Source organism: Tachypleus tridentatus, chromosome 1 (assembly GCF_004210375.1).
Source record: "Tachypleus tridentatus isolate NWPU-2018 chromosome 1, ASM421037v1, whole genome shotgun sequence".
Taxonomy (NCBI): domain Eukaryota; kingdom Metazoa; phylum Arthropoda; class Merostomata; order Xiphosura; family Limulidae; genus Tachypleus; species Tachypleus tridentatus.
The window spans coordinates 156,137,691-156,150,951 of record NC_134825.1 but is presented as its reverse complement, the minus strand read 5'-3'; positions in this window follow the sequence as shown (position 1 = coordinate 156,150,951).

Sequence of the window (13,261 nt, the reverse complement as noted above, 5' to 3'; positions counted from 1 at the left end):
AACACTAGTTATGAGGAGGTAGGGTGTCCTAACTTTTCTTCAGTTAGAATATGCATTTGTGTAGAATTACATTTACAGAAGATCTTGAAAAGTCTTTTCTTTAATCTTAATTGTTTAGTTATATTCCTATTATCTCTCAGTATTCTTAAAATTGAGATGAAATATCTTTATATCAAAAAATGTTACAAAAATACACAGGCTGTAATAAAGTGTCCTAACTTTTTCACATGACCGTGTATGTAAAAACAATTTTTATTTTGGTTTCAACAAATATTGAAATTTGAAGCACCCTTCCGCCTCGAAATATAGAGAAATGTTACCTTTATCTGAAACATTCAAAAATAGATTCAGCATTGCAGTTAAGTAATAAATTTCTTAATCCTGTTATATATCACGGAAATAGTTGAGCAATATTGATCTCGTTCAGACTTCCATTTATTTTGCTCTAATGATACTTATTTACAAGCTAGATATTACTTTATTTATTAAGGAATCTGCCCCTGCATTGCCAGGTAGATAAAACGCTCGACTTCTAATATCAGGGTCGCGGATTCGAATCCCCGTCGCAACAAACATGCTCGCCCTTTCAACCTTGGGGGCGTTATAATGTAACGGTCAATCCCAGTATTCGTTGGTAAAAGAATAGCCCAAGACTTGGCGGTGGGTGGTGATGACTAGCTGCCTTCCCTCTAGTCTTACACTGCTAAATTAGGAACGGCTAGCACAGATAGCCCTCGAGTAGCTTTGTGCGAAATTCTAAAACAAACAAACACTGCTAAATCAGGAACGGCTAGCATTACTATAAATTGTATTGTTTATCCGTTTGTATATTAAGATATATTTCTGTTAAAAAAAGAAAATTGTTTGTGCCAATCTTGTTTAGGAAATACCATAAATTTAACAAGAATTTGTTTGTTTCTCAGTGAAGTGAATTCATGTAACGTTCACTGCCGATGAACCAAGGGAAATATGCTCACAAAGTTTTCGTGATTAATAAAATAAAAACAAACTAGTTTGTGTTAGTAAGTAATAAATGCTCAATAAGTTAAGACTTAGCGTTTTGATGCCAAAGTCATTTCAACGAGATTGTGTGTATACGCTTTAAAGTAACGCAAATGTTTACCGTAACAAATACATATATTCCTGCTATTACAAGCAATACACAGGTAATTTGCCATTGCCTAAAAGGAGAAACTTATAGGTAACTAGCCATGCCCAACCGGTCAAAAACTGGTAGAAAAACCGGTTGGAAGATTATTTAAAAAAAACGGAGGTCCCGCCCTTCCTTCAGCTTTGTTCACTAACTTCTTCCTGAAACACAAAAAACAACAACACCCGGATTACGAGTCGAGTGCTTTAACTACCTGGCCATGGTGGGCTATCATATATCTACCAGACTGTATAAACTAACGTGTTTATCTTTATTAGCAACAAGGTTGCAATGGTTTTATATCACAGTTTTTGCAAAAAGTATATTTATAGATTAGTTTAATAAATTTAAACTCATATTAACCGGGACTTTTTCTCACCCATTTGTGCTTCTATGATAGTAAAGCCACATTTGGTTATCTGCTGTGTCTACCATGAAAAATCGAAACTCTTAATCTGCTGTTGAAAATCTGAAAACTTACGGTTGAACCGCTAGATTACGTTTATCTTGCAATATAAGCGTTTTTTAACAGATATAAATGTACTATGTTGTATTACATCCATTTATATTAAAATTCATTAACAAAACTTTAAAGTACATTTCAACACATACGTTACAGAAAGTTAACATGTAATTAGGTTCCAGAAAAAAATTATTATATTGAAAATAATACATAGAATTAAAGAGGTTTGTCCTTCTTCCGCTCCATGCGTTTACCCGGGAAAAAAAAGTTTTTCATTTTTATTTACACAATTTATTTACTGGGCTGTCCTCTAGTAATCAATGTTATAACTATTAGTTTAATAGCCCAAATGGCAGCGAGCAGAGAAAGGAACTTTTCGTGCAGCTCAAATGATCAAAATGCCTTTATCGAAAAGCAAGGATGAATTTTCACATTTCTCCCGAATCCTGCTTTGCAAGTAAATAAAACTGTTAAGCTTTTATTATTTGAGAAAATATTTCCATAAATCTTATTTCACAAGTAAAATATCAGTCCAGTTCGGTTTTAGAGATTTGAAAATATTCGGAGTAAGAAACTGAAGAATATGAACAAATTACAGACTATTTAAAAGCACTCTGTGGACAAAATATTTATGACTAGTTGAAAGAAAAACTGTAATTCGTGATAGTGTGCTGAAGTTTTTCACATCCCAAACCTATTATATAATCATGGCTTCCAGTACATCATAATACCAAATTTTTCAGAAGAAGAGAGAGTGTTTGCGTAACAGTTGTCATCTATCCAAACGTTTAGACATTGCCAAGAAAACTTCCAATAGATGGCATTGGTTATAACACAAATTAGCTCTCTGTGCCTGGCATCTCTAATTATGCGGTGTAAGACTAGACAGAAGGATACAAGTGACCAACACCCACCACCAATTCTTGGGTTTCTCTTTTACCAACAAATATTGGGATTGTTCGTCCCTTTATGACGTACCCGCGGCTGAAAGGGCGAGCACGTATCGTGTGACGGAGATTCTAACGCCTTAACCTACGTGGCCATGCCGGGCCCGGTATTTACTGGGTTTAGTTATTCAGTTACGGGCTCTTGCGTAAATAACTGCCAAAGGTTGCGTCCAATCTTTGTATATAGATCTCCAATGGTGTAAGAATAACAGACCTTTTTTAGTGCTCAGAAGTGTTGCTAAAAATGAAAGAAAATGGCTCGTCTGGGATTCTAACCCATGACTTCTCGCACCCAATGCCAGAATCATTACCCTAAACTAACAAACAACTTGTTGATGTTGTTTTTATATATTATATGAAAATACCTATTTAATTATAAGTTGAATATATTTCATGTTAATAAAATAATGCTGTTCCACTGTCACCTTAAGCTATTTTGAACACACCCAAAGTATTATGAAATTGATAACTACCCATCGCTTATAGTGGGATTGATTGTAACGTAATAACGCCCCCCTTACTGAAAAGCGAATACGGTACCATCAGACACCGAGTCGAGTGACTTAACTACGTGGTCATGCCCGGCCGCCAAATGAGAAATTGTATTCTTTTTTAATTTACTCATTTCCTGATAACCTTAAGACAGAACACATAAATACAACAGATATTTATAAGGAATTGTTTATTATTGAAAATAAATTCAGCAATATAAAATAATTTTTGATTCACTTAAAATACAGTGTTAATAAGAACGAAATGCTTTATTCGTTGTATAAGAAAGTAACTAATAAGAAGAATATAATAATATGTCAACCTCACTATATCTGCCATACCCGTCGCATTCATATTTGAGCATAAGTTGTAAATAAACGTATCTCCTAAATATTTCCTGTACTTCATTTTTGCAATAAATATCTTCCACTTTCTTTGAAGTTTAGTTGTTCATGTGTAATACTTTATTATAATTTTGAATGTCGTTTTTATGAATTAATGAAAACCAGATGAATATAGTATCATTACAATGTATTCAATAAATTATAAAGTGTGTGTGTTCTATTTTTATAGAAAGCCAATTCGGCGACCTTCTTCGTCTACCAAGGCAAGTCGAAATCCTAATTTATAGACTTCTAAATGTTTATTGTTAATCTGTGTTCACATTCTCCTTATTAAATGCTAAAAAAGGTTTTATTTTTATTTTCCCTTTTCTTATTTTCATTTTTCGAAGCTCTACTCAAATATGTAGTTGAGTCTAACAACGCAAAATGCATATTTTTTCTTTATGTTCATTGGCCTTACAATCTCATCTAGATGTAGTTGGATTAATATGTTAGTTTTTGTTTATGTTATGTTATATTCATTTTGATAAATAATTAAACAACAATAATTTTTTTTGCATTTTAATATAAATGAATGATATTCTGACATTGTACTTGAAGGGTTGCTATAAAGTACGTGACACAGAGACAGTCTTGAACTAGTATTTTACAGGGCCGCTATAGCATACGTGGCACAAAGACCGCCTTGAACAAATGTATTTCAGGGATGCTGTGACACGTAAGCGGTCTTGAACTACTATTTCACAGGGCTGCTTTGACACACGTGACACACAGACATTTATGTGTTATTATTTTACATTTTTTTCAGTTTATTATCATCGTCGCTGTAATGCGACTTTAATTTCTTCAATCATGTTAGGAACGGGTGTGTGTGTTGTCTTGAAGCAATTCTAGATCGGGATATCTGCTGAGACCACCGACAGGTATTCAAGTTACGAAAGATATTTAGAGCGTTTAGTTTTTATTTACGTAAGAGCCCATTTTTGAAGCTGGTGAATTCAGGAGTTTAGGGGAAAAAGGTTTTAGTAAATCCTAAGGTTTCCCTCGCGGTGTAATGAAAACTTTACATTTCTGAAAATATATAAATTTATGCATGACAAACACATCCAATCTTGGTATATGGATATAAAATAGTGTAAGAAGATTACATCTTTTTCACTGCTCAGAAGTATTACTGAAAGTGAAAGAAAAGGGCTCGTCCGGGATTTCAACCAGGGACCTCTCGCACCCAAAGCGAGAATCATACCCCTAGACCAACGAGCCCATTTTCGACATCCCTTTGTAAAGTATATTAAAATATCTATTTAGTTTGATAATACACATATTTCCTCTAAGTAAATTAAAGTTGTTCTATAAGGGTATTAACAAGCTGTCACCTCAAAAACTCTAAAAGTACTACAAAATGGATCATTACCCACAGCCTACACTATTCTCTTATCAATGAATAGTTGGTTTGATAGTCATCTTATAACGCCTTCATGGCTGAAAGGGCGACCATGTTTGGTGCAACCGAGGTTCGAACCTGCGACATTCGGATTTAGAGTCCAATGACCATACCGAGGCATCTCTTATCAAAATTCTCACGAAATTCATTTACACTTTAAAATTATAAAGATATTTCTCGAGTGACAGATCAAGAGAACGATAATGACGTCACCACGAAATCAGTTACTGCAGCAAGAAAGAAACAGTCTTAGAACACGGTTTGCATATTAGAAATTACACATATTTTACATTATCAGAGGAATAAAACCTCAGGCTGAAAATCACATCCCTAGAATGTGACGTGCAGTTTTAGAAACGTTCAAAAAGTGCTTCGTACTGAGGTGGAATGTATCGTTTCGACATTCAGATGCTGATATGAAATACTGCAATAAAGCTTTCTAGTTTCATATTGAAAGATTCCAGAACGTCCCAAACCAAAAACACTAAAAAATCAGCTAACATTCGAAGCCTATATTGAAAACAGAACCTTTTGCCTTGACTTCCGTCAGAATTTTGCCTTTCTTTTAAAGGTGTTTTTGATATAGAAATGAGACTCTATAATACGTAATTTATTAATTTTCTCCTCGAGACTTATCAATCGTGAAACTGTTGGTTGTTTGCGTAGGTCAGAGACAAAATTTGTGAAGAAATAAGCCTTGAAGAACTGCTTCGTTTTATGATACAGACGGCGATAAATAGTTAGAGCTATGTTCTTTTTGCCAGGTGACATATATTTAAGAACGTAAATGTGCCACTAACATATAAAAGTAGTAGTTCTCCGAATGTCATCTTCATACCTGCTCGTGTAGTATGAATAAGTTTCCCTTTTGAATTACGTATGATTCCTGATGCACCTTTTTCGTCATTGTTATTATGAGTGGAGTTTTAACTCTTAATATTTATTTTTACATTGCTAATGGACCCAACTTCATTCAACTGAGATAGCTGTAAGACTTCGGAATGACAACCCTAAAATCAGGGGTTTGATACTCCTTGATGGAAATAGTTCCATGTGGTATTGCTACAAGAAAAACACACTCTTCAACTGACAAATAAAGAATTTTCATGTTAATGGTAAAAATAAGAGACATATATTTAAAAATCTATTAATGGAAAGAAACACTATATTGCATTAATAAATGTTCATAAATCCTACAACAGTACATACAAACACAAAATCGTGAAATTACTTCTCGAGATCCTTTTAGTAACGCCTAACTTTGTGCGACATACTTACAATACCAAATAATGATTTAGTTCATTCGTTAAACATACGTAATGAACATATCTGAGTCTTATGATATTACGATGTACAGTGCAAGAAGAGTTTGACGTTTTGTAGCCGTAACGATCACTTTCTTTTTTGCACAACTCTTTTTTTTTCTATCGCTGTTTCTCTATTGAAATTCAGTGATTGGAATTTTTGAAGAATTTCGTAAGATATGGAAATATATTATTGGTTAAAGTGTGGTAGCTTGAAAGAAATTTTCTCCTTTTGTTAATATTAATTAATTTGACTAAACACTTTTTTCTGTTTCCGCTCCAACGAGACAGCGTCGTGGCTTTAACAGTTAAGTTTGAAAGTGTATTATAAAGATATGGCATCATAAGTATATCTATATCGGCACAATCTAATACACCTTAAATATTACAGAGGTTCATGAGATCTGAATCAGGGCGAATGGCAGGGTGAATATATATTTTGAAGTATACAACAATTTCCAAATTAACAAAATGGAATTACTTGTTACTATCTCATCTAGATGTAGTTAGATAAATATATTAGTTTTTGTTTATGTTACGTTATATTCATTTTGATAAATAATTAAACCACAATAAATTACTTTGCATTTTAATATAAATGAATGATATTCTGACATTGTACTTGCAGGGTTGCTATAAAGTACGTGACACAGAGACAGTCTTGAACTAGTATTTTACAGGGCCGTAACAGCATACGTGGCACACAAACAGCCTTGAACAAATGTATTTCAGGGATGCTGTGACACGTAAGCTGTTTTGAACTACTATTTCACAGGGCTGCTTTGACACACGTGACACACAGACATTTATGTGTTATTATTTTACATTTTTTTCAGTTTATTATCATCGTCGCTGTAATGCGACTTTAATTTCTTCAATCATGTTAGGAACAAGTGTGTGTGTTGTCTTGAAGCAATGCTAGATCAGGATATCTGCTGAGACCACCGAGAGGTATTGAAGTTACGAAGGATATTTAGAGCGTTTAGTTTTTATTTACGTAATAGCCCATTTTTGAACCAGGTGAATTCAGGAGTTCAGGGGAAGGAGGTGTTAGTAAATCCTCAGGTTCCCCTCGCATGTAATGAAAACTTTTCATTTCTGAAAATATATAAATTTATGGATGACAAACACATCCAATCTTGGTATATGGATATAAAATAGTGTAAGAAGATTACATCTTTTTCACTGCTCAGAAGTATTACTGAAAGTGAAAGAAATGGGCTCGTCCGAGATTTCAACCAGGGACCTCTCGCACCCAAAGCGAGAATCATACCCCTAGACCAACGAGCCCATTTTCGACATCCCTTTGTAAAGTATATTAAAATATCTATTTAGTTTGATAATACACATATTTCCTCTAAGTAAATTAAAGTTGTTCTATAAGGGTATTAACAAGCTGTCACCTCAAAAACTCTAAAAGTACTACAAAATGGATCATTACCCACAGCCTACACTATTCTCTTATCAATGAATAGTTGGTTTGATAGTCATCTTATAACGCCTTCATGGCTGAAAGGGCGACCATGTTTGGTGCAACCGAGGTTCGAACCTGCGACATTCGGATTTAGAGTCCAATGACCATACCGAGGCATCTCTTATCAAAATTCTCACGAAATTCATTTACACTTTAAAATTATAAAGATATTTCTCGAGTGACAGATCAAGAGAACGATAATGACGTCACCACGAAATCAGTTACTGCAGCAAGAAAGAAACAGTCTTAGAACACGGTTTGCATATTAGAAATTACACATATTTTACATTATCAGAGGAATAAAACCTCAGGCTGAAAATCACATCCCTAGAATGTGACGTGCAGTTTTAGAAACGTTCAAAAAGTGCTTCGTACTGAGGTGGAATGTATCGTTTCGACATTTAGATGCTGATATGAAAGACTGCAATAAAGCTTTCTAGTTTCAAATTGAAAGATTCCAGGACGTCCCAAACCAAAAACACTAAAAAATCAGCTAACATTCGAAGCTTATATTGAGAACAGAACCTTTTGCCTTGACTTCCGTCAGAATTTTGCCTTTCTTTTAAAGGTGTTTTTGATATAGAAATGAGACTCTATAATACGTAATTTATTAATTTTCTCCTCGAGACTTATCAATCGTGAAACTGTTGGTTGTTTGCGTAGGTCAGAGACAAAATTTGTGAAGAAATAAGCCTTGAAGAACTGCTTCGTTTTATGATACAGACGGCGATAAATAGTTAGAGCTATGTTCTTTTTGCCAGGTGACATATATTTAAGAACGTAAATGTGCCACTAACATATAAAAGTAGTAGTTCTCCGAATGTCATCTTCATACCTGCTCGTGTAGTATGAATAAGTTTCCCTTTTGAATTACGTATGATTCCTGATGCACCTTTTTCGTCATTGTTATTATGAGTGGAGTTTTAACTCTTAATATTTATTTTTACATTGCTAATGGACCCAACTTCATTCAACTGAGATAGCTGTAAGACTTCGGAATGACAACCCTAAAATCAGGGGTTTGATACTCCTTGATGGAAATAGTTCCATGTGGAATTGCTACAAGAAAAACACACTCTTCAACTGACAAATAAAGAATTTTCATGTTAATGGTAAAAATAAGAGACATATATTTAAAAATCTATTAATGGAAAGAAACACTATATTGCATTAATAAATGTTCATAAATCCTACAACAGTACATACAAACACAAAATCGTGAAATTACTTCTCGAGATCCTTTTAGTAACGCCTAACTTTGTGCGACATACTTACAATACCAAATAATGATTTAGTTCATTCGTTAAACATACGTAATGAACATATCTGAGTCTTATGATATTACGATGTACAGTGCAAGAAGAGTTTGACGTTTTGTAGCCGTAACGATCACTTTCTTTTTTGCACAACTCTTTTTTTTTCTATCGCTGTTTCTCTATTGAAATTCAGTGATTGGAATTTTTGAAGAATTTCGTAAGATATGGAAATATATTATTGGTTAAAGTGTGGTAGCTTGAAAGAAATTTTCTCCTTTTGTTAATATTAATTAATTTGACTAAACACTTTTTTCTGTTTCCGCTCCAACGAGACAGCGTCGTGGCTTTAACAGTTAAGTTTGAAAGTGTATTATAAAGATATGGCATCATAAGTATATCTATATCGGCACAATCTAATACACCTTAAATATTACAGAGGTTCATGAGATCTGAATCAGGGCGAATGGCAGGGTGAATATATATTTTGAAGTATACAACAATTTCCAAATTAACAAAATGGAATTACTTGTTACTATCTCATCTAGATGTAGTTAGATAAATATATTAGTTTTTGTTTATGTTACGTTATATTCATTTTGATAAATAATTAAACCACAATAAATTACTTTGCATTTTAATATAAATGAATGATATTCTGACATTGTACTTGCAGGGTTGCTATAAAGTACGTGACACAGAGACAGTCTTGAACTAGTATTTTACAGGGCCGTAATAGCATACGTGGCACACAAACAGCCTTGAACAAATGTATTTCAGGGATGCTGTGACACGTAAGCTGTTTTGAACTACTATTTCACAGGGCTGCTTTGACACACGTGACACACAGACATTTATGTGTTATTATTTTACATTTTTTTCAGTTTATTATCATCGTCGCTGTAATGCGACTTTAATTTCTTCAATCATGTTAGGAACAAGTGTGTGTGTTGTCTTGAAGCAATGCTAGATCAGGATATCTGCTGAGACCACCGAGAGGTATTGAAGTTACGAAGGATATTTAGAGCGTTTAGTTTTTATTTACGTAATAGCCCATTTTTGAACCAGGTGAATTCAGGAGTTCAGGGGGAAGGAGGTGTTAGTAAATCCTCAGGTTCCCCTCGCATGTAATGAAAACTTTTCATTTCTGAAAATATATAAATTTATGGATGACAAACACATCCAATCTTGGTATATGGATATAAAATAGTGTAAGAAGATTACATCTTTTTCACTGCTCAGAAGTATTACTGAAAGTGAAAGAAAAGGGCTCGTCCGAGATTTCAACCAGGGTCCTCTCGCACCCAAAGCGAGAATCATACCCCTAGACCAACGAGCCGATTTTCGACATCCCTTTGTAAAGTATAAGAAAATATCTATTTACTTTGATAATACATATATTTCGTCTAAGTAAAATAAAGTTTTTCTCTAAGGGCATTAACAAGCTGTCACCTCGAAAACTCTAAAAGTATTACAGAAATGGATCATTACCCACAGCCTACACTTGGGCTATTCTCTTATCAACGAAAAGTTGGTTTGATAGTCATATTATAACGCCTCCATGGCTGAAAGGGCGACCATGTTTGGTGCAACCGAGGTTCAAACCTGCGACATTCGGATTTAGAGTCCAATGACCATGCCGAGGCATCTCTTATCAAAATTCTCACGAAATGCATTTACATTTTAAAATTATAAAGATATTTCTTGAGTGACAGATCAAGAGAACTATAATGACGTCACCACGAAATCAAGTACTGCAGCAAGAAGGAAACAGTCTTAGAATACGGTTTGCATATTAGAATTTACATATATTTTACATTATTAGAGGAATAAAACCTCAGGCTGAAAATCACATCCCTAGAATGTGACATGCAGTTTTAGAAACGTTCAAAAAGTGCTTCGTACTGAGGTGGAATGTATCGTTTCGACATTTAGATGCTGATATGAAAGACTGCAATAAAGCTTTCTAGTTTCAAATTGAAAGATTCCAGGACGTCCCAAACCAAAAACACTAAAAAATCAGCTAACATTCGAAGCTTATATTGAGAACAGAACCTTTTGCCTTGACTTCCGTCAGAATTTTGCCTTTCTTTTAAAGGTGTTTTTGATAAAGAAATGAGACCCTATAATACGTAATTTATTAATTTTCTCCTCGAGACTTATCAATCGTGAAACTGTTGGTTGTTTACGTAGGACAGAAGGAAATAAGGCTTGAAGAAACTGCTTCGTATTATGATACAGACGGCGATAAATAGTTAAGAGTTATGTTCTCTTTGTCACGTGACATATATTTAAGAACGTAAAAGTGCCACTAACATATAAAAGTAGTAGTTTTTCGAATGTCATCTTCATACCTGCCCGTTTATTAGAAATAAGTTTCTCTTTTGAATTACGTATGATTCCTGATGCACCTTTTTCGTCATTGCTATCATGAGTGGAGTTTTAACTCTTAATATTTATTTTTACATTACTAATGGACCCAACTTCATTCAACTGGGATAGCTGTAAGGTTTCGGAATGACAACCGTAAAATCAGGGGTTTGATACTCCTTGATGGAAAAGGCTCTATGTGGTTATGCTACAAGAAAAACACACTCTTGAACTGACAAATAAAGAATTTTCATGTTAATAGTAAAATTAAGAGACATATAATTAAAGATCTATTGATGAAAAGAAACACTATATTGCATTAATAAATGTTCATAAATTCTACAACAGTACATACATAAACAAAATCGTGAAAATACTTCTCGAGATCCTTTTACAAACGCCTTACTTTGTGCGACGTACTTACAATACCGAATAATGATTTCGTTCATTCGTCAAATATATGCGTAATGAACATATCTGAGTTTTATGATATCACGATGTACAGTGCAAGAACAGTTTGACGTGTTGTAGACGTAACGATCACTTTCTTTTTTGCACAACTCTTTTTTTTCTATAGCTGTTTCTTTATTCAAATTCAGTGATTGGGATTTTTGAAGAATTTCGTAAGATATGGAAATATATTATTGGTTAAAGTGTGGTAGTTTGAATAAAATTTTCTCCTTTTGTTAATATTATTTAATTTGACTAAACACGTGTTTCTGTTTCCGCTCTAAAGAGACAACGTCGTGGCTTTAACAGTTAAGTTTGAAAGTTTACTATAAAGAAATGGCATCATAAGTATATTTATATCGGCAAAATCTAATACACCTTAAATATTACAGAGGTTCATGAGATCTGAATCAGGGCGAATGGCAGGGTGAATATATATTTTGAAGTATACAACAATTTCCAAATTAACAAAATGGAATTACTTGTTACTATCTCATCTAGATGTAGTTAGATAAATATATTAGTTTTTGTTTATGTTATGTTATATTCATTTTGATAAATAATTAAACCACAATAAATTATTTTGCATTTTAATATAAATGAATGATATTCTGACATTGTACTTGCAGGGTTGCTATAAAGTACGCGACACAGAGACAGTCTTGAACTAGTATTTTACAGGGCCGCTATAGCATACGTGGCACACAAACAGCCTTGAACAAATGTATTATATTTTACATGTTTTCAGTTTATTATAATCGTCTTTGTTATGCAAGTTCAATTTCTTTAAACATGTTAGGAACGGGTGTGTGTTTTATTTTATAACAAAGCTATATCGAACTATCTGCTGAGTGTACCATGCTGGTCATGTTCTTTAATGGGATTAATTTTATTTTGTGGTTTAATTTCATTTTTCTTTCTACATAACACGAGAGTTACAGTGAGATATTAACACTGAAAATGTAATATTTTTCATTTCCTCTACTCTTGTCAGTTCTTTACACACACTCACACACACACACACACTCGTTATAAACACTTGCCCCTTATTTTGGTTTATTACATTGTGTATTTCTCCAATTTTTTCTGTAACTAAAGATTGGGCTTTTACATTTCTATTTGTTGTGGGGTAATTTGAAACAGGCTGTACATGCAAGAAACCTCTCAAACATCTGACAGCTGAAAGAATTTTGCATTGACGAATGGGGCAAACTTTCTTCAGGCCAATGTCAGAGGCTGGTAGATGGCTACAAGAAGCGTCTCACTGCAGTTATGTAAGCCAAAGTGTGTAACACTAGTTATTAGGGGGTAGGGTGTCCTATCTTTTTCACATGATTGTATATGTAAAACAATTTTTTTTTTGGTTTCAACAGATATTGAAATTTGAAGCACCCTCGCCCTTCCAAATATAGGAAAATGTTACCTTTCTCTGAAACATTTAAAAATAGATTCAGCATTTGTAGTTAAGTAATAAATTTCTTAATCCTGTTATATATCAGGATTATATATCAGGATTATAAATCCTGTTAAGCAATATTGATCTCATTCAGACATTTATTTGGCTCTAATG